Raw genomic sequence first — 20356 nt, 5'->3', positions numbered from 1 at the left:
CTGGTCTCACTTCTGGTTCCCACTTTTCTCAGCCTGGTTATGGTTCTGACGAACGGGAGCCTCAGGAGGATGATGGAGGTGAAAGATTGTGTTGGAGCGTGCCTGTGGCTACAGGGCTGAGTGCTGCCTGGTGTGCGTGTGCGGCTAAACCAGCTGGATCCGTCCACACATATGTACTGAGCACCACAAGTGTGCTACGTGCCGGGCACTCTCCTGGGCTCTGGGGACACAGCAGTGAAGCCCCAGCCCTGCTCTCCGCAGGAAGGTTCTCGCTTGGACAGTGTTTCCCAAAGTGCATCCCATGGCCTTTGGTGACAATGACCATGTCATTTGGGACTGGCTACTTGAACTGAATATAATAAACTTGAAAGCCACCAGGAAGCCATGTGCACAGAGAACGCTGGTCTACAAGAGAAGACTGGTGAAACAGAGGTTCACAGAGAAAACAGTCCTCCTGAAAAAGAGAGAGTTCAGCTGGTTTGCATTTCCTGCCCTCACTCACTGCCCTTTGGGTTGTAGGATGCCCCAGGCAGCTTTCAATAAAGTCCTATCTTTGCTTAAACAAGCTGGTTTCTATTGCTTGATGCCAAATGACCTGAGATGCCTTGGTTCTAGATGGACAAGTGTCAGATGGCAAAGCCAAAATAAACCTGCAAGTGTGGAGCAAAAGTGAAAATGGGACACGGCTTTATCCCTGGAAGTGGACGGATCAATCCAACCACAGGCCATAACGGGCAAAGAGCCCTTCTGAGGATTAATGGTCTCATTTGTTGGCTTAAGGGCTCTGACAGGGACCATTTAGCTCCTAGGACAAGCCATGCTGAGTATTTAAGTACAGAGTTATGAAAGGACAGCCCCCGTCCTGTCTGCAAGTGCGGAGAGCCAGAGATGGGCTTTCTTTCGGTCAGGGAGGACTTTGTTTTCATCCCAGCACTGCTGCTTCCTAGAAGGATGATCTTGGGCAAGTAATTTGATTCCCCCTGAGCCTTGATCTTTTGACCAGCAAAACGGAGGCTCCTCATTTGGAGGTGGATACCTGAGAAAAACACAGGTAAAGTGCCAAGCTGTTCCTGGCACAGAGAAAGCAGGGGGCCACGTGGTGGCTGCGACTGGACCAATGTCTCCTGATGGAGAACTCGAAAATCCAAGCACTCCTCCAAGCGTGAGCCTCACTCTCGTTTCTGAAAACATGTTCTGGGAAAGTTCACCACGCGCCACCAGCAGTTCACAAGGAATCTTCACTGAAAGCCATCTCCAGGAAAACCGCAGCAGGGCTGCGTGGGTGAGGCCCATTGAGGCAGCCCTGGGGTCAGCCTTGCACAAGGCTCAGTTCCTCGGGTCATGTGATGGCAACACCCATCACAGATGGTGGACAAGCCAGTCCGTTTTGTTTGCTTTTCAGTCTAATGCTGCATTGTCAGTGTATTCAGAAAAGAGTGGCTGGTTCTAAGACAGGGATCTTAGACACCCTCTCCTTGGTGAGTTCTCAAGAGTATTTCCCTGGATTTTAATGGGTGGCAGAGGAAAAGTTCCCTGATCAGCTCCATTTGGGAATCCTCAAATTAAAGTATTCATGCAACACGTTTTTTATGGAGCACCTACTATGTGCCACATGCTAGGGATAATCTGCAAACAAATGGACCAAGTCCTGCTGACACAGAGGCCATATTTTGGTGGAGGAGGGGGACAGGTAATAAACAAATAAATAAAAATATGATATAATGTCAGACAATGAGACGTACTGTGAAGAAAAATAAGGCAGGGTAAAGAACAAGTGAGGGGGAAGGCCCACCTGGGTGATCAGAAAAAGTGCCCGAGGCAAGTAATGTTACAGAACCAAATTTGGGTCCACTTGCCCACGCACAGTAAAGCCAATCTACTGAAACCGGGTTGTGGTGAAGGAAAGTGCCGTGTTTATTGCAGGTGCCAAGCAAGGAGTCCAGACAGCTGGTGCTCAAAAGACCCAAATTCCCCGATGGCTTTCAGGGAAAGGTTTTTAAAGACAAGGTGAGGGAGGGGGATTGTGGGGGAGTGTGATCAGCTCATGGACACTCTTCTGATTGGTTGGTGGTGAGGTCATTGGGAGTCAACCTCACCAACCTTCTGGTTCTAACCAGTCTGGGGGTCCACGTGCTTGTGGGCAGCATGCTGTTAACTTCTTCCACCTGGTGGGAGCCTCAGGCTCTGCAAAACAGCTCAAAGGACACGGCTCAGAATATTATCTACGGCCCTTAAGGAGGAACTAAAGGACCTTGACTTTGTTTAGTAGCTAAATTATTATTATTTAGTCTTGCCTGAATGTTTTCCTTTCTTTCTGTGTTTTCTCACTTTTCTGATGAAATGTACTCTTTAGAACTAGGAGAAGCCTGGGAGAAGAAAAATTTTTCTACAGACAAGAGACAGATGGAGGACATGTGGGCAGAGGGGAGTGGGGGTCTGTTCTGAGAAAGCCCCAGAGGGTCCTGCTCAGTTACAGTACTACTGCAGAAAAATGGGGAGCAAGCTACATGGATATCTGGGTGCAGACAGATCCAGAAAGTCTCTCATCTGCTTATGCGCATTATGAATCTCCAGGCAGATGCTGCAGGACATAGCATTTCCCAAACCATTTTGGCCACAGAATATTTTTTCCCCACAAAACCTCTTCCAGGGTCAGCTTTCACAGAGCACCCTGCACGGAATGGTGACTGAGCCAGTTCTGATGCTTCTACAGGAGGAGAAAGGGCCCAGAGCAGACAAGGATTGTCCCAAGTTCCACAGTTCATTGATGAAGTTGTCCGTTAGCTTTCTCACTGCATGGCATTCAGATCGCAGGTCTCCAGCGAGGGTGAGCCCAGCACCCGAAAGCCGGCGGGGAGAACCAAGTTCACGGGTCCAGGATGAGCCAGACAAACCTCCAGCTCAGAAGTCCCTGTGTCCATTCTCCGAAAGGGAAGCTTGTGCCTCTGCTGGGAAGCCTGCACGCTCTCCTGACAGCTTCATGGCAGAGGGGCCGATGCTTTCCAAAGTTCTTGCCACCTGTGGATGGTGGTTCGCGAGACTCCGTCAGATCACGCAGAGCCAACAGGAGAAAGCCCTTGTCACTTTGTAGCAAGGCAGCTGCCCTGGGAAACGCTCTCCGAGGTTGCCTGAAGCCGGGATGGTACGTGACAGTGAGCCACGGAACATCAGTCTCAGATCCTGCAATAATCAGTGGAGAACAATGGCCAGGAAACCTGCTCTGTCTGGACATCGCAAAGCGAGCTGACCAAAGAGAGGGAGAGAAAGACACGGAAGTATGAGTGCACAATATGTGGATGCAGATTTATTCAGAAAAGCCACTGGAGAGAACACTGTACACGCGCTCCAGACGCCATTAAAATGTAGCCCTTGCAGCAGAAGACTCCTCGGGGCCAACTTGGCAGACTGCCAATTGTGCACCATCAAACCCCCCAGAAATCTGCACATTCCAGGAAGGCAGTTAGGTGGATGACATGCTGGTACAAGCCAATCAACCCCCAGATGCAACATGTGAGAAAACGTTCTCAGGTCCCAGTGACGCTGTTAAAGATTTGAGCCAACGCCAGAACTGAATGTTTTCACCTTAGATCGGTGGTTCTCAACCAGGATTGATTTTGCCCCCCCGGGGGGCTTTTTGCAAAATCACGATGGCTGGAGAGGGGCTGCCACTGGTATCTAGTAGGACAGGGATGCTGCTAAACATCCTACAATGCACAGGAGGGTCCCCACAACAGAGAAGCATTCTATCCACAAAGTCAATAGTGCCTAGGTCGAAAAACCCTGCCCTTGACAAAGGAAAATCCATTCTCTTGGGCAGTGTGGACTTGGGTCATGGAGCCTGGCCACCCAGTGTCAGCTCCATCAAAAAAAAAACAGGAAACGGTCATCCTTGGAGCTCAGCCTGAGTGTGGTACTTACCATTTTTCTGTTAAAAAAAATGTCACTTTTACAAAGAATGTTTTCCTATCCGTCCCCAATCCAGAACTGTATATCTATTCTTCATGGCATGATATATAAACAGCTATCTCTTCCCTTTTTCCTTTTCTCCTACCCCAGTCTCAATGCTATGAAGTGAAACCTGGAATTTATTAACTGTAATATCCAAAAAAAAAAAAGTAGGACAGATAATAGTAGTACTTACAAACTCAGATCAATTTTGAGACATTTTAAATTATTTAAAAGCATGTTTGGAACTGAAGGAGGGAGTATAACAAAAGAAAACAATTAGAATACAATTCGGGAAGCAAAAAATGATGGTTAAGAACCCTTCTGGGCTATAGGTCTTCCTTATCAGGAAAAACCAAAACAGTGTCAAGTAATACAGCATGCGTCTCCAAAATAAGGTGGGATCAATACGGTGTGAAATTTAGGAGGTGCATGGGAACTTTAAACCCAAGAAAATGTTCTTAGTGTTTTGCTCAAGATGTCTTATTTCAGAATGCATCCTTGACGATTACGTCCAGTCCAGAAAAATCACCGGCATCTAGTTTAACAAAATGCAAAAGAGAGAAAAATAATATAACAATGTGATAGCAAGCTTCTTCTTTCATGTTTTGGGTAAAATATGACCAGCTGGGAGTACCTGTGTTGGGAGGAGAAACTGTGTGAATACTTGATATAAACATGGGAATCAATTCATTCGCCTTGTCTAAATGCTGCCTCTTTCAAAGCTGAACAGCAACAACAACAACAAAAAGATAAAAGCTGCATCTTTTGTTTCTGACAAATTCGTTGTCTGCTTTAGAAATCAGATTCAAAGTATGAGTCCGCTGATTGACCTTTGGAGGAGGAAAGGACACAGCCTTCCAGCGGCTGCTGATGATCAATTCATTTTAGCGCCGAATGGGTTTTTCGAAATCAGCACAAACGCAGCAGAGGAAAAGATGAAGAATAAACGTCTCACAGGAGGTGCTGTGATTCGCAGAGCACAATAATATAAAAGGTAATACTAAGTTTATTCGAAGTGTCCATTCCATCAATTAAAATGGCAAAGAGGAATTGGGACCAAAAAAAATCTAACTGCTATTTATATAAAGCTTGATTTTAATATTTATTTCCTACGTTAAAAAAAAAATTAAGACCTAAGATTTTTTCCACTGGCCTGAAAGCAGTAAAAACAGTGCAGTAATCTTCCCTTAGGCCAGTAATAGAAAGGTCTCAGGGGGAAAAATGGGAGCCAGAAATAGGATCGAAGGGGGAGCAGTAAGAAGCCCATCAAATGGCTACATTCTACGGACACAGGTTAAAAAAGAGACTATCCCATCATCCTGCATATGGCTGAATTCTCAGATGTGCGCATTTTTATATGTACTTCCTTTCATTGAATAAACATAGAATTTAAAGGAATATGATTTTATCTCTATAAACTGCTTCAAGTCAGGGTTTCTCGAATTTGGCACTACTGACATTTGCAGCTGGAGAGTGCCGGCATGAGGGGGCAGGGCTGTCCTGTGCATCATAGGATGTGTGGCAGCATCCATGGCCTCTACCTCCTGAATGCCAGCAGCCCCTCCCAGGTGTGACAATCAAAAACTCCAGATTCCTCAAAAAACTAAAAATAGACTTACCATATGATCCAGCAATCCTGCTCCTGGGCATATACCTGGAGAAAACTCTAATTCAAAAAGATACAGGCACCCTAATGTTCCTAGCAGCACTATTTACAATAGCCAAGACGTGGAAGCAACCTAAGTGTCCATTGAAGGATGACTGGATAAAGAAGTTGTGGTATATTTATACAATGGAATACTACTCAGCCTTAAAAAAATAATAAAATAATGCCATTTGCAGCAACATGGATGGATCTGGAGATTGTCATTCTAAGTGAAGTAAACCAGAAAGAGAAAGAAAAATACTATATGATAGCACTCATATGTGGAATCTAAAAAAAGGAAAAAGAAGACACTAATGATATTTTAAAAAAACAGAAACAGGCTCATAGACATAGTAAGCATCTTATGGTTACTGGAGGGAAAGGGGGTGGGAAGGGATAAATTGGGAATTCAAGATTTGCAAATGTTAACTAGTATATATAAAATAGATAAGCAAGTTTCTTCTGTAGAGCACAGGGAACTATATTCAATATCTTGTAATAGCCTTTAATGAAAAAGAATATGAAAAGGAATATATGTATGTATATGTGTGACTAAAACATTGTGCTGTGCACCAGAAATTGACACATTGTAAACTGACTGTGTTTCAATTAAATTTAAAAAAATCGCCAGTCATTATCAAAATTCCCCTGGGAGGCAAAATATCCTTGACTGAGAACCACAGCTTTAAGTCTACTGGGAAACAACACAGTCTGGAGAAGGAGAAAAAAATAGTATCACCTTGGTGGCAATTTCCATGTTTGTAAAAAGAAGATGTTGATAACTGCCTTGGGTCACGGGACTGGAAGAATCAAGTGACTGAACTATAATGTCATATGAAGTGAAAATGATGCAAATTTTAAGGAGTGTTTTAAGCAGGAATGGTTCTTGAGTTCATCTTGTCCAAATTCCTTGTACAGCAATGGAAAACTGAGACCCAGACATGTTTGTCTTAAAGACCACACCAATGCAATACAAACATAAGTGGTGACAATTAAATACTCCGTGGCTTCCACCTGGAAAAACAAAAACACAAGAGCCAACCTGCTTGAATCCCTGAGATGGCATTGTATGAGCATCAAACCAAATAATGACTTCAGTGGATTGAAACCCATCCTTATCTTTTTAAATCAAAATCAAATCTTTTTGAATCAAAATCTCTCTTGTTTTGAATAGTGACATAGAAAGGGAAAGAGCCAATCATTTATTCTGCCTTTCCTGAACCTACTGTATTTTATGAAAAATAAACAAGTGGTTGACAAAGGAAAACTCTTCTTTATAAAAGAATTCTAGCTAATAATGACCAAAGGAATAATAATCAGAAAAAAATCACAACTCTGTGACCCCAAAAGAAATAATGGAACTCAGGAATGATCCTCAAAGGATGCTAGAACTATTGGGTAAAAAGTTGATGAGCTCAAGTGTCCATTGATGGATGAATGGATAAACAAAATAAAGTATATACACATAATGAATTATTATTCAGTCTTAAAAAGGAAGGAAATTCTGACACATACTACAACATGGATGAATCTTGAGGACACTGCTATGTGAAATAAGCCAGACACAAGAAGACAAATACTGTATGATTCCACTTATCTTTAGTTCCTAGAGTAGTCAGATTCATAGAAACAGAAAATAGATGGGTGGTTGCCAGGGGCCGGGAGAGGGGATAAATAACATTAAATGTTATTTAATGGGTATAGAGTTTCAGTTTTACAAGACGAAAAGGTTTTGGAGATTGTTTACACAACGTGAATATCCTTAACATTAGTGAACTGTATATTCTTAAGCGGTTAAAAGATGGTAACTTTTATGTTACGTATATTTTATCACAGTTAAAAAATATTGGGGAAAAAAAGCGGATGGGAACTTTGTAATGGATGGCTCCGTCTATTAGCACTTCTCCCACTGATCAATCTAGATATCATTAAAAATGGGATGACCAGACATCACGTGCTCACAGTGTGATGCAAGAGGGACCACATAGCATCACCTGTGAGGTCATCTCAACAACAAAAAGGATGTTGATCTATTAGTTTACAGGAAACATGGGGAAGAGAGGAACAAATTAACTGAAACCAAGAAGAAGCAATCAGCCAAATCCAGGATGTGAATATTCTACAGGACAAAAGATTCAGTTTCTCCAATAAATCAGTGGCTGGAAAAAAAAGAGGTAGGGGTCGGGGGGTAGGATAGTAGAAGAATAAACTGTTATAGAATAAAAGAGATTTCAGAGACATAATCACATGCGATGGATTTTGGATCTTGTCTGAATCCTGGATCTTGTCTGAATCCTGACTCTAACAAACCAAGAGTAAGAAGATACCTTTGAGAGAATTAAGGAAATGTGAGCAAAGACTGGATGTTAGATGATATTCAGGAATTATTTTTAGTACTTTTAGGTATGATAATGTCAAGGTGAGGTTAATGTAAAGAGGAAAATCTTCCTTTCAGTTAGGAAGTATTTATGGGTGAAATGACACAACTTGCTTTAAATTAATCCAGAAAAAGAACTCCAAAAGGATGAAAAAAGATTGGGAAAATGTTGAAGCCAGATGATTGTTACATGGGATTAACTGCACTCTTTTCTCTACTTTGTGTAAATTTCCAAAACCCCATAACAAAAAACAGTTTTTATGTAAGCAATCCCAAAGGAATATACAGACACACAACACAAGCAGAGTGAGCAAATGAGGAAGTCAGGGCTTCCTGAGAATAAACGCCTGTACCATTCTGAGGGGTTAATAGGTGCCAGAAATGAGAGGTTAAGCCTTGAGCCTTTGCAAAGTGTGCTAGCAAAGTCTAAGATGCCCACATTAAGCCAGCATCCTCAAAGGTGCTATACATCCTGGCAAGAGGAGGGCTTTTAAAATTTTTTTTCCTAGACTTTCAGAAAAGGGAGCCTATGAGGCAACTTCTTGTTTTTAATGTGGCTCTGGAAGAGAAAATTAATAATAGCCATGATAATAATGATGATGATTATCACCCTGAGGATTTGTACCCACACAGACCTGGAGTTCAAATTTACACTCCTTGTATTCAGTGGGAAAACTCCAAGTTGAGGAAATAAACATCCGTGGTCACAGGTTATTAGCATCCCTGGCATGCAGCTGAAACAAAAAGTCTTCCTAAGAAGAGCAGCCAGGAATCAGGCCACTCAGGATTCCCACAGATTAAGTTCAATCAAAAATGAGTTCACAATCAAATTACTAAACATCTGAGAAACAAGTCAGTATGAGCCAGAGTAAGCAGCAACAATAAACAAGAAATTGAGACACACACCCCCACTCCCACCCAAGGACTTCAGATGTTGGAATTATCAGATAACAGATTCTAAAATCACTGTGTGTTAAATATTTTTTAAATGAAGCTTTTTTAAATGGACAAGGGATGAGCCTATGAAAAGTGGCCAGGCGTTTGTCCTCAGGAGTTTGTGGAAGCATAGGGAGAGCTACTTGACCCCTGTACAATTTGGCACTTCCAATCTGGTGGGAGAAACAGATTTGTTTACTGAATCAGATTAGGATGGGGACAAAAATTCAAGTGCTTCCAGAAGCCAGAGAGGAAATTTGAGCAGTACATTAGGCAGGGGGCGCATAGGCTGTATCTAAAGAGGGCAGCCTCTCCTGAGCCCTAGTGGATTGTTGATCTATATGTAAGAAGAGAACTCAGGTATTGCCATATGTTCCTATTTTCCAAGAAAAGGTATACATCCAGATATTAATGTAAATTTAAATAATCTGTACATGTTGGCCACTGTGGTAGCCATCTGGTGTTTTTGATACCTAATAACAATTCACCCGTCTTCTAAAATACTATCGTGTTATTATCTCCCTTTGGGGACCATACCTTTCTCTCAGTCTCAATCCAGCCTCCTAAAGTTGGTGTTGATTCTATTTGTGGCTACAGGGATGGGCATATGGCTCAAGCTCGGCCAGTCAGAGGATAGCAGTGTTCTGAGCCACAATAATTGGTTTAGGAACAGGTTTGTGACCCACTCAGAGAAAAATGAGAAGCAGTGAGGCCTTTGGGAGAGACTTAGGAAAAAAATCTCATCCTTCCCCATGGAATTCAAAGCTGAGAAGATATTAAGGACTGGAGCTATGGCAGCCTTTTTGTGAACATTATACAGAGATTCTGTCTAAGGTTGGATCCACTTGGATAAAAGCATTACTGAGAGCTGGGGAGAGGCCAAGGCCTGATAAAATCATTTGGGCCTGAACCCAGCTGTTTCCTCTAGATTTTTTACTTATGGTAACCAGTGAATTTGCTTTCATGCTGAAGCCAATTTGAATAAGTTTCTCTGTCACTCAGCAGAAAGAAGCTTATCACTTCAGCAAATCATTAAAAGTCTCTTAACACACTGGAAAAGCCCAGCAAACATGTCTGAGAGCTGACCATGGACCTCACTTTGCCGTCTCAGCACCTGGCCTCCCCTCTCCCTCTGTACTACTGACTTGGCCTCTCTTATTACTCATCTTTAGCCCCTATTCCCACTGCTCCTTCATTCTGCCATACTCTTCTCTCCTTGCTCTACCCCCTGAAATCCTACCCATCCTTCAAAACTCAGGTCCAATGCTTCCTTTTTCCTTAGAGCCTTTCCTGACCTCCCCACCCCCAACCCCCCCCCCAAGTCCCACCCCAGACAGAAGAACACACCTCCCCCTCCATCCCCAAGTCCCTCTGACCCTTTGTTGAGCACCTTCTGCCAAGGATGCTAATTACCCAGCAGCATTCCTGTCTCCCCTGCTCCTTGACAATGCTCCAAATTCAGACCCAGATTAGAAGAGATGATCTTTGAGGCTTAAGTTTCAAAAAAACAATCAGTTCTCAGGAGAAGTCAGAAAACATGGTGAAAGACGAGGATTTGGGTGAGCGATCGGAGAGAAAAGAGTACTTGTTCTGGGGAAAAGAGAGGGTCTGTGTGGAGTGTGGTGAGGAAGGAGGAAAACCCGGACATATTTAGGCCAAATGAAATGATTCAGAGGAAACCCAAGAACTGTCTAGAGAGCCACGAGGTCGATCTGCCTGGAAAAGACGATAAAAAGTGTGTGACGGGAATGACCGAAAACAACAAAATGCTCAAAACAGGTGCACTGTTCACATGTAAAAAGAACGCAGACAGCAGCAAGACACTGAGAAACCTCCAGAAAACGAGAGAGACGGTGACAAAGGATGAGGTCACCTCAAACCAGATCAACTGGGAAGCTTTCTGTTGATGGAAAGAGCCTTTCTCAAAAGGTGGGGCTTGCTCGTGTTGGCTTGCCACTGACGGAAGCTCAGTGCACCGGGGCCTTCCGGAAGGAAGTTGCTAGTCAACAGACAGACGCTGGGAGGGCCCCAGGAGGCCAAGCAGTTGCCAGGCAAACTGAAAGAACCACCAAGGGTCGCAGATCAAAGCAAGCGAAGTGTCTGTTCATGAGCGGTCCCCAGGCAAGCGCTGTCTCCCTCCGCACTTCTAGCACCTGGAGGAGGTTCCCATGCCTCCTACCCCGGGACCAGTTCTTTCTTCCTGCGATAAAATGCCTACGCTGGACGGCATCCAATCAGAGCGGCTTGTAACCTTTGCTGGGGAGAAAGCAGGTTGAGATTCTGGGCCCTCTTCCCAGAAGAGTACACACAGGTTGACACATCAAAGCTCGCTCCCCGTTTCACCAGCTCAGCCACTCCCTCGGGCCCATCTCTCGAAGAATAGCTCCTAAACTCATTCACTTAATCAAAAAAATATTTATCGAGTGCTGACTGTGTGCCAGGTGCTGTTCTGGGCACCGGGGATACCGGGGTCCTTGCCTCATGGAGTGTACCTTCCAGTTCATAGTCAAGCCTTCAAAGCATCAGAAAGTCTGACTGTGCAGCCCGGGGAAGTTGGTGATTCTGACGTGGAGCCAGCTTTAGGACCTGCTGTCCCAAGGGGCCCCTTTCTGCAAGGAGAGAGGGGATGAGTATGCGGAAAGCACGTGCTCTGATAGCAAAGCTCACGGCCTGCTGCGGTGGTGGTGATGTACCAGCACTTTGGGGAAATGTTTGGCAGAATCTCGTGAAGCTGGACGTATGCACGACCCCGAAACTCTACTCCTAGGTAGGTACCCAAGAGCTCTGTGCACGTGTGCATACCAATAGGAATATACAGTGGCCCCCACTGACCCCTGGTGTTCACACCCCTGTGTCATTCCCACCCCTTGAATGTGGGCAGGACTGTATCTTACTGCATCAACAGAAAGCCGCAAAGGCGATGGGGATGTCATTTCTGTGATTATGCTACACAAGACTGTAACTTCCATCTTGCCAGGAGACTCTCTCTGTTGACTCTCATTGCCCTTTGTTTTAAAAAAATATATATTATTGAAGTATAGTTGATTTACAACATTGTATTAGTTTCAGGTGTACAGCAAAGAGATTTGATTATACATATATATGTAATATATTCCTTTTAAAATTATTTTCCATTATAGTTTATTACCAGATATTGAATATAGTTCCTTGTATTATATAGTAAACCTTTGTTGTTTATTTTATATATGGTAGTGTGTGTCTGTTAATTCTATCCTCCCAATTTATCCCTCCCCCTCTTCCCCTCTGGTAACCATCAGTTTGTTTTCTATGTCTTTGAGTCTGTTTTTGTTTTGTAAATAAGTTCATTTGTACTATTTTTTAGATTCCACGGGTAAGTGATATCATACGATATTTGTCATTGGCTTTAATGAAACAAGCCGCTTCATTACAGGCCCATGTGGCAGGAAACACCAGGGGACCTCTGCCTAATAGCCAGTGAGGAGGTGAGGCTCTCAGACTAACAACTCTGGGGGAACTGAATCCTGCGAAATGCCGCAAGAACCGGGAAGTGGATCCTTCCCCAGTTGAGCCCCAGATGAGACCACAGCCCTGGCCACACCCCCTGACTGCAGCCTGGGAGACCCTGAACAGAGCACCCAGCTAAGCAGTGCCCGGATTCCTGACCCACAGAAACTGTGACACGAGAAATGTGTGTTGTTCTAAGCCACTAATTTTGCCATAATTTATTTTGCAAGAATAGATAACCAATACGGTGCCATGCAACGCGGCGATGAGAATGAATGAACCACAGCTCCCTCGGACAACGTGGTCAAATCTCACATCATCGAGTGAAAGAAACCAGGCAGCAAACAGTATCTGATTGTTCCATTTACACGAAGTTCAAAAACAAGCAGAACTAATCACACACATTAACCCGTTTAATCTTTACAGTCGATGCTGTTAACTCTCTCCATTTTACCCATGAGAGAAGTGAGACACACACAGAAAACAATCAAACAAACAAAGAGAAACCAGGCCCCTCAGAGGCGGGACCAGCACCCTGCATCTGCAGTTCTCAAACAGAACGTACAGACTCACTTCCACGGCAAAGCCCAAGGAACCAAGGGAACTGCCTTTGCTTGGCAAGAGAAGTGAATGTCCCAAACCAGCATTGTCCCTATGGGAGAAAAAAACTGGGTGTTTTCCCATTTTTCTGCCAGGGGACGGGGATGAGCACGGCCACAGAGGGCCTCACTCACCAGCTGTTCCTCTGTGGTTTGAATGTACTTTTGTGCGTCTGTGTGTGCGTGTGTGTACGTGTGCAACCACCTGCATTTCCTCAGCCTATAGGGTCAGGCTATTTCGGGACTGTGGATCCTCTCGTGGTCCTTTGCTCTCCCATGTGTCACCCTGCTCAACAGCTTGGCACTTCCTGCTCTTTGTGCTCGCTCCTTCTCTCTTTCTTTCTTCTCTCCTCTTCTAGCTCTTTCCCTGGCTCTCTCTTAATCCACAGAGGCTGGGCGACCTCCCTCCCTCCCTCCCCCTGCAGGAAGCCAGCATTCATTTCTTGTTGGACTGCAAGGGGCATCTGGAAAAAGCAACAGGCAGGTCTGGGGAGGGGGCGCAGTGGGTGGGCTCTCCCCCATCAAGGACAGCCCACAGAAGGAAACTGGGGCAGAGGTCCTGCAGGAAGGAAGCCCAGTGTGTGTGACCAGCCAGCGTGATGACAAGACCCAGATGTCCCCTCTCGGCCTCAGCCCCCTTTCTCTCCACACCTCAGTCACTCCCAGGCTTTCAGGACAAACAGGAGCCCAGCCTGCTCCAAGCTGAAAGAAAGCAGGTTGTGAATATGGGTGTCTTGTGGTTGTGACAGCTGTCAGCTGGATTCCCCGGAGGAAATACCTTCTTGTCACACTCATCCAGATTCAAATCCTGCCAGATTTTCTAGCTGTGTGACGTCGGGCACATACCTACCTCCCTGTCTCTTAAGCCTTATTTTCCTGTTAAAACAGGAGTAATTTAATAAGAATGATGCTCATCATGATGTTTCTGCAGAGGTCACTGGGTGTTTCACACACACCTACTGCCTCGGGTGATGGTGAGGGTTAGCTGAGATGACCCAAGGGAAATGCTGAGACAGTGCCCGGCAGGTGGGAAGACCTGAGTTAACATTACTCGTTCCCCTGTCAAGAGGACAGCTGGGAACAAGAGGGCTGGGGCCTGAACCCCGGCCATTCAGATGCCAGGGTTCCGATATTGATCGAGTTACAGCACTGAGCCACCCAGCGCTCAATAATATTGATTCCAGGCATCACCAAGAAGCCCAGATAATCTAGAAATCTTTTTTTTTTTCAGGGGCAGTATTTTTTACACTGCATCATTGCAGAGTACAACTCTCACTCAGCTCAGGAAATGCTGTCATAAAGCCATAAGTTACCGGCGTATTTTATTTTCTGTTTTGAAATTTAAATGGATGACACGGAATTAGGTTTCAAGACTTTCAAACACCCTTTGAGATGACTGTGGCATCCTGTGAGGAGCCAGAGGTCCAACCAAGATTTGGCAATTTATGCTTCAGAGAGTCTGAATGTCAGCTTTGTTCTCGGTTTAGTATTTCCTCATTGAGAGGTGGACTAATGCCTAGCAGGGGCATGGGCTGCTCCAGCGCGAGGCCGGTCTGGGCTCCTCTGGGGTCTGGCTGGCAGCGAGCAAGTTTCTGTTCTGCACGCACGCTGACGATACTAGAGACAAGTGTGGAGATGCGCGTGGGTTGAGGGAGGGTGTTCAGGACTCCCGTAGGGCCGTGGCTAGAGAAGCCTATGTCTTGGGGTAAGGAGAGTGCAGTTCAGCACCCAAGAGGCAGGAGGCAAGGCTGTGGGTGGGTGGTGAGGGCTGCCCCTGCTCATTCATTCATTCGTGTCCTGTTTCAGGAACTGGTGATAGAGCAGTGAACAAAAGAGGAAAAAAAATCCCTGCCCTAATGGAGCTTATGTTGGTGGGGGGAGGAGGGGGCAGGTTGGGATGGTGAGACAGACGATAAAAAAGATAAATACACTAAGCACGTTAGATGATCAGTGGTAAAACAAGTGAAGCGGGATAGGGTGAGAGGTTTTTATTTAGTTTTGTTGTTCATGTTGATTTTTGAATTTGCCCTTTCTTGTTTTTTGGGTATGTTTGATTTTTAAAACAATTTAAAATAGGGTGATATTTGAGTAAACATCTAAAGGAGCCAAAGGAGATCCCTGGGGGAAGTACCTGGTGGGGAGAGGAAACAGCAAATGCAAAGGCCCTGGGGCAGAAATGTGCCTGGGAAGTTGGGCCTGACCCTCCCTGTTCCTCTGACTGTGGTCACTCCTCATACTTCTCTAGGGTCTTTCTGGTTGAAGGGAGCTGACCCAGGCAGAACCTTCCAGGCTGACTGAGGGCCTGGAAGAGATTTCTAGGGACAGATTCTGGGGGAGGTCTCTGCAATTCAATTTTCTGGGGTTTTGCCAAGCTTGTAATAAGTACACAAGGAATTTGCAATAATGCAACAAATGCAATCCTGGACCATGCTCCAGACCTGCTTCATCAGAATCTCCCCGGTCTGTTTCAGGGAACCTGCATTTCTAAGAGCCTCTAAGCATGTATGAGCATCTTTACCATATATTCCGCCCCACAGCGATTTCCATGATTTCTCTCTCTTATACCTTCTAATTGACTAGGGTGGAGTCTGCCATCTTCCATCTTTCTTAGCTAAATGTTTTGAGTTTTTCTTGGGGCACCTTGTCAGTCTGCTGGGGAAACAAGGCATTCTGTAGGCAGTCAGCAGGGCTATTCTGCTCCCAGGCTGAAGGGTTTGGGCTGGAACAGGTGACAGGGGTGAGGGGAGATAGTTGGTATTTGCATGTCTTGACACACTCCATCCCCCCCAATCTTGTGTCTGTGGTTGGGGGGCTTCTTAAGGGTAGTGACTGATCCAGGTCAACACTGGAGCCACCGTCTGACACACTCAGGTGATGTTTGCAGAAGTAAAGAACAAACAGATGAGAATAAACATCAGTTTTGACAAGGAGGAAAGGAACAGTAGGGTTGTAAGCTTGTAAACATCCTTTCCCCAGCACATGGAAGAACCACTCACTCTTCCTAAATTTTTCCTTCCACCCACCCCTCTCCTATCTTCACCCCAACTCCCAGAAGTGGTTGTCCCCCCAGCTGACTCTATTTTCTCCTCTATAACAGCAAGAACTAGAGATTTGGGTGGGGCGGGGGTACTAACCTCCAACATTCTCCTGGCTCAGCTCCATTACCACCACCACCACCCCGCAACCTCTCTGCCCACCCCTATCCCTCAACGCACCCAGCCTGGAGCAAACGGCAGTAGGAAGGATTCCTGAGTCTTACTTCTTCCTCGCTGTAAAATCTTGGACTGCTTTTGAGACCTCTCAGCCTCCGTTTCCCCATCCGTGAAATGGGACTGGGGACCCCGAGGTGGCAGGTCGGGCACACCTCGAGGCGCTGCGGCTGGTTGTGGTTCTCCGGGTGCTCCCCGCGCGCTGCCCCTCGCCCCGCAGGCCACGCCCCTCACCGGCTCGGCCCTCCCCGCGGCGTTGCCATGGCGACGTGCGTACACAGGCCGGGTGGGCGCGCGGGGTGCGGCCGCCGGCTGGAGACTCCGCGGGGGCGCCGCCGGGCGGCCTCGCCCCGGAGCGGGCTGGGCGCCTCCCGAGCCGGTCGGGGTCTCGGCAGAGGACGGAGCGTGAGCTTCTTTCTCCGGCCAGGTGAGTGCCGCACGGGAGGAGGCGGCGGGTGGATATCTGGGCCGGACAGGGCCAGCCCTACAAGGTCCAGGGCTTGAGGGGCAGGCCGGAGACCCGGCCCCATCCTGAACCCGAACTCCTCTCCGAGCCAGGCTGGGATCGCCAGGAGCACCCCAGAGGAGGTGCCCCAACACCAGCCCTTCCTTCCTAAGTGCAGCCCCCACCCCGTCTCCCGAGGTAGCCTGACCGGGAGCTTCAGTCTCCTCCTTGGCACCAGCTCTGGGATCCCCTGGGGGTACGTACAGCTGGGATGAAGAGAGGAATCCCTGTTTCCCCCGATTTATGGACAACACTCCACCCAGTGGTCAGAGACACCCCCCCTTGCCTGACCCCCACCTTCTTTAAAGAACTTTGAGGCCACTGGACACTGTGTAGCCCTCAAAAGAAATTTTGCTGGGATAGCTCAATGCTGAGCCACCCAGAGTGGTCAGGGCGAGTGCGGTTGCCTGAAGCTCTTTTGCTCTTTACTGTAATGAGTGCTTCACGGCACCGAGTAAGAACGAAATCCACAGGCTTAAACACATTCGAATTACAGGGGAGTAATGCACAGGGCAAGATTAAGGTAGAGAAATATTGTCTAACCCCAAGGCTAAAGAGAGAGAATTTAGGTTTTCCAAAAGGTCATCGAGGATAGAAACTGAAAGGAAAAATGAAAGGTAGTTACTAAGATTCCTAGCCAGCTGGCTGCACTGACTTGCTTTGAGGTATCATTTGTATTTTCATGCACTCAGCAAGTGTTTGCCAAGCACCTACTATGTGTCAGGTACTGTCCCCCGGCGCTGGAGATGGGGTATGTACAGAAGTCAGCAACTGCAAAGGGTCTGAGGTTTTACCCTGTTTAAAAGTTAATAAGTCAGCCTGCCCAGTTTATAGATGCTGGCAGAACATGAGAGACTCCTGGGCCAGATACAAAGAACTTTGTTCCTCACAGCACAGCAGGCACCACAGGAGCCAGAGCTTAATATACACACTGGTTCCCCTTGCTCCAAAATTCCCTCAGGGTGATGCAGAACAGCCAGGGTGGGTGCTGTGCACACAGTGGGTCTGTGTCCCAGATAAGGGACTCCAGACCGGAAACCAAAATCTTTGAAAGGGGCTGCTAGCAAACCTGCCCAACTTTTGCCCCAGAAAGAATCATTACCTTTATTATCAACGTTACCTGTATCCTCCCAGGCTGTTTGTTGTCATGCAAGCATCCTCAGAAAGATAGTGCAAGACAAAAATCTGTCAAAGCCTTTGCCCTGAAGATGGGTACAAAACACAGGGTATCTATGAAGAATTGCCTCCCAACAAAATCAGCACAGTTCCGGTTTTCGGGAAACCCAAATTTTAGTGAAAGAGAAACAAACAGCAAACACAACTAAATAAAGGAACAAGAAAATGTCAGAGAATGATAAATACGAGGCAGGAAACACAGCAGAGGATAGCAGAAGGGTGACATGAGCGAGGGCCCCTTTTCCTGGGTGGTCAGGTGGTTACCACTAGGAGGGACATCTGAGCAGAGAGGAGGCATCAGCCTTGGAGACATCTGGGTTGAGAGCTAAAAAACAAATATGCACATGATCCAAGTTTTGAGTTTGTCTGGTGGCATTTCCTGTGGTTTTCCTGTAGAAGAGACATTTCTCGAAAGTTTATGTTTTAGACTAGTTAGGCTTGAATGTGTTGCTTGAGAGCGTGGTCCTCTGCAATTGAAGATGAGTAACTGATGATTAATAACTGGTGGCAACAGAGCAAGGTCACCTGGGAAGAGGAAATGTCTTTTCCCCTCTCTTAATAACACTGAACTTAATAAAATTTCTTTCATGTTATATGAAAGCATCAATATTTCTGGGGCACCCACAGGCCTCAGTGTTTACAAATATAAACTGTCTGGCTTACTTTTATTTCTCTTACCCCCACGAGGGTCTGTTCTTCCTTGCAGAGGATAGAAGGCTGGTTTCAAGGACTTTCTGTCCTTGCATGTCCCAAGTGTCAACAGATAGCACAACTCCCCCACCCGACTCTACCTCCGCAACAATGGAGGTTTGTGCAGTGGTTCCATACAAAGGCTTACTATTGTGTGGCCTTAACCTCTCAGAGGCTCAGTTTTCTCATCTGTAAAGTGGGACAACACCGACCCCTACCTCACAGGATTGTTCTGAGGATGAAAAGAGGCAGTGTGTGCTAAAGGAGAGCAGAGTGCCTGGCACTTAGCAGGGATGCAGTAAATGATGACAGAGATGTTGATGGAAAGCAAAGCCAGACCGGAGACCCTCTGCGATCACACCTAGAAGACTTTTGTTTCTGCCTACTGTCCAACAACTTCACATTTCAGTGACACTGCAGTTGAAAAGAAGAGACTTTCTCTGACCCGACATTGAGACAGAGGACATCACACTGTGTAGCTGGACATCTGTCAAATCAGAATTCAAGTATCATATGAATTATCATCAACATTTGGGAACCTACTGAAGTCATTTAAATGTTTATGTTTTAAAAAACATATAGAACTTACTCTGAAATACATTAAAACACAAAATGGATGGATGAATGGGTGGCTGGATAGATAAGTGATAAAGCAAACAGCAAAACAATTGCAGAATCTTGAGTGATGGTTATATAGGAGTTCACTATACACTTCTTTCAACTTCTCCGTATGTTTGACATTTTCATAATAAAATACCAGGAAGAAAATATTTACAGAGTCCTGACCATACAGCCAAGCTACCATCTTAATACTTCATCTTTAGAAATCATTCTTTTTTTCCTACCTAAATATATGAAGAAATGCAGTGACTTAAAAACAAAATATCTTCTAATGTCCATTTCCTTGATGACTGACGCTTGGCACTTTAAGAAGCTCTACGGAAAGGGAGGGTTCCTTGAAGCAAAGTTTGAGAAGCCCAAGGTTAATAACAGTAATACTCACAGTCGGACAAATGTGTGTTTAGTGCAGCAATCACCGTTTTAGATGTTTCACGTATATTACTGCATTTAGTCCTCACAAAATCCTCTGGGATACAGAGTATTATTAACCCCATTTTACAGATGAGGAAACTGAGGCATAGAGCGAGAATAAGAAACTCACCCACGGTCACAGAGCTAGTAAGTGGTGGGTTAGTAACACTGAATACTAGATTATGTCAGGTAACTAACCTCAAGCTAAGCTTAATGGGAGGTAGAGAGTGATTATCAGTGGAATTCATATTTGTTGTTGGGTTGTTTTTGCTATTGTTTGTGTCTGAGTTACATAAAAGATACCCTCTGATTATCAGAACCAAGCTCAACTGTACTAGACATCACTGTTAAAAAGACAGGCTTATTGCAGAAACATGGGTGGCCTTGGAGAATGTCATTCTAAGTGAAGTAAGCCAGAAGGAGAATGAAAAATACCATATGATACCAGTCATATGTGGAATCTTAAAAAAAAAGAGAAAGAAAAATGAAATTACTTATAAAACAGAAACAGAGTCACAGATATAGAAAACACAGTTATGGTTACAGTGGGGAAGAGGGTGGGAAGGGATAAATTGGGAGTTTGAGATTTGCAGATACTGACTGGTATATATAAAATAAACAAGTTTATATTGTATAGCACAGGGAACTATATTCGATACCTTGCAGTAGCTTATGGTGAAAAAGAATATGAAAATGAATATATGTATGTTCATGTATGAAGCATTGTGCTGTACACCAGAAATTGACACAACA

General features: G+C 45.4%; 1 protein-coding gene across 5 annotated transcripts in view; it reads left to right on the top strand.

The window, feature by feature from the left end:
* The first annotated feature begins 16511 nt into the window (after positions 1-16511).
* FHAD1 (forkhead associated phosphopeptide binding domain 1) overlaps positions 16512-20356 on the top strand; it is a 123551-nt gene continuing 119706 nt past the window's right edge. For 3 of the 5 annotated variants that reach the window (XM_031464112.2, XM_064494041.1, XM_031464111.2), the window contains exon 1: positions 16513-16627. The gene's annotated coding sequence lies outside the window, so the exon portion shown is untranslated. Of the gene's footprint in view, positions 16628-20356 lie in introns of all 5 variants that reach the window. The other 2 variants (XM_064494042.1, XM_031464113.2) reach the window with 2 other exon arrangements.

The sequence above is a fragment of the Camelus dromedarius genome, chromosome 14 (genome assembly GCF_036321535.1).
Source record: "Camelus dromedarius isolate mCamDro1 chromosome 14, mCamDro1.pat, whole genome shotgun sequence".
Taxonomy (NCBI): Eukaryota; Metazoa; Chordata; class Mammalia; order Artiodactyla; family Camelidae; genus Camelus; species Camelus dromedarius.
The sequence above is the reverse complement of the archived record's forward strand: the minus strand, read 5'-3'. Positions and strand labels throughout refer to the sequence as shown.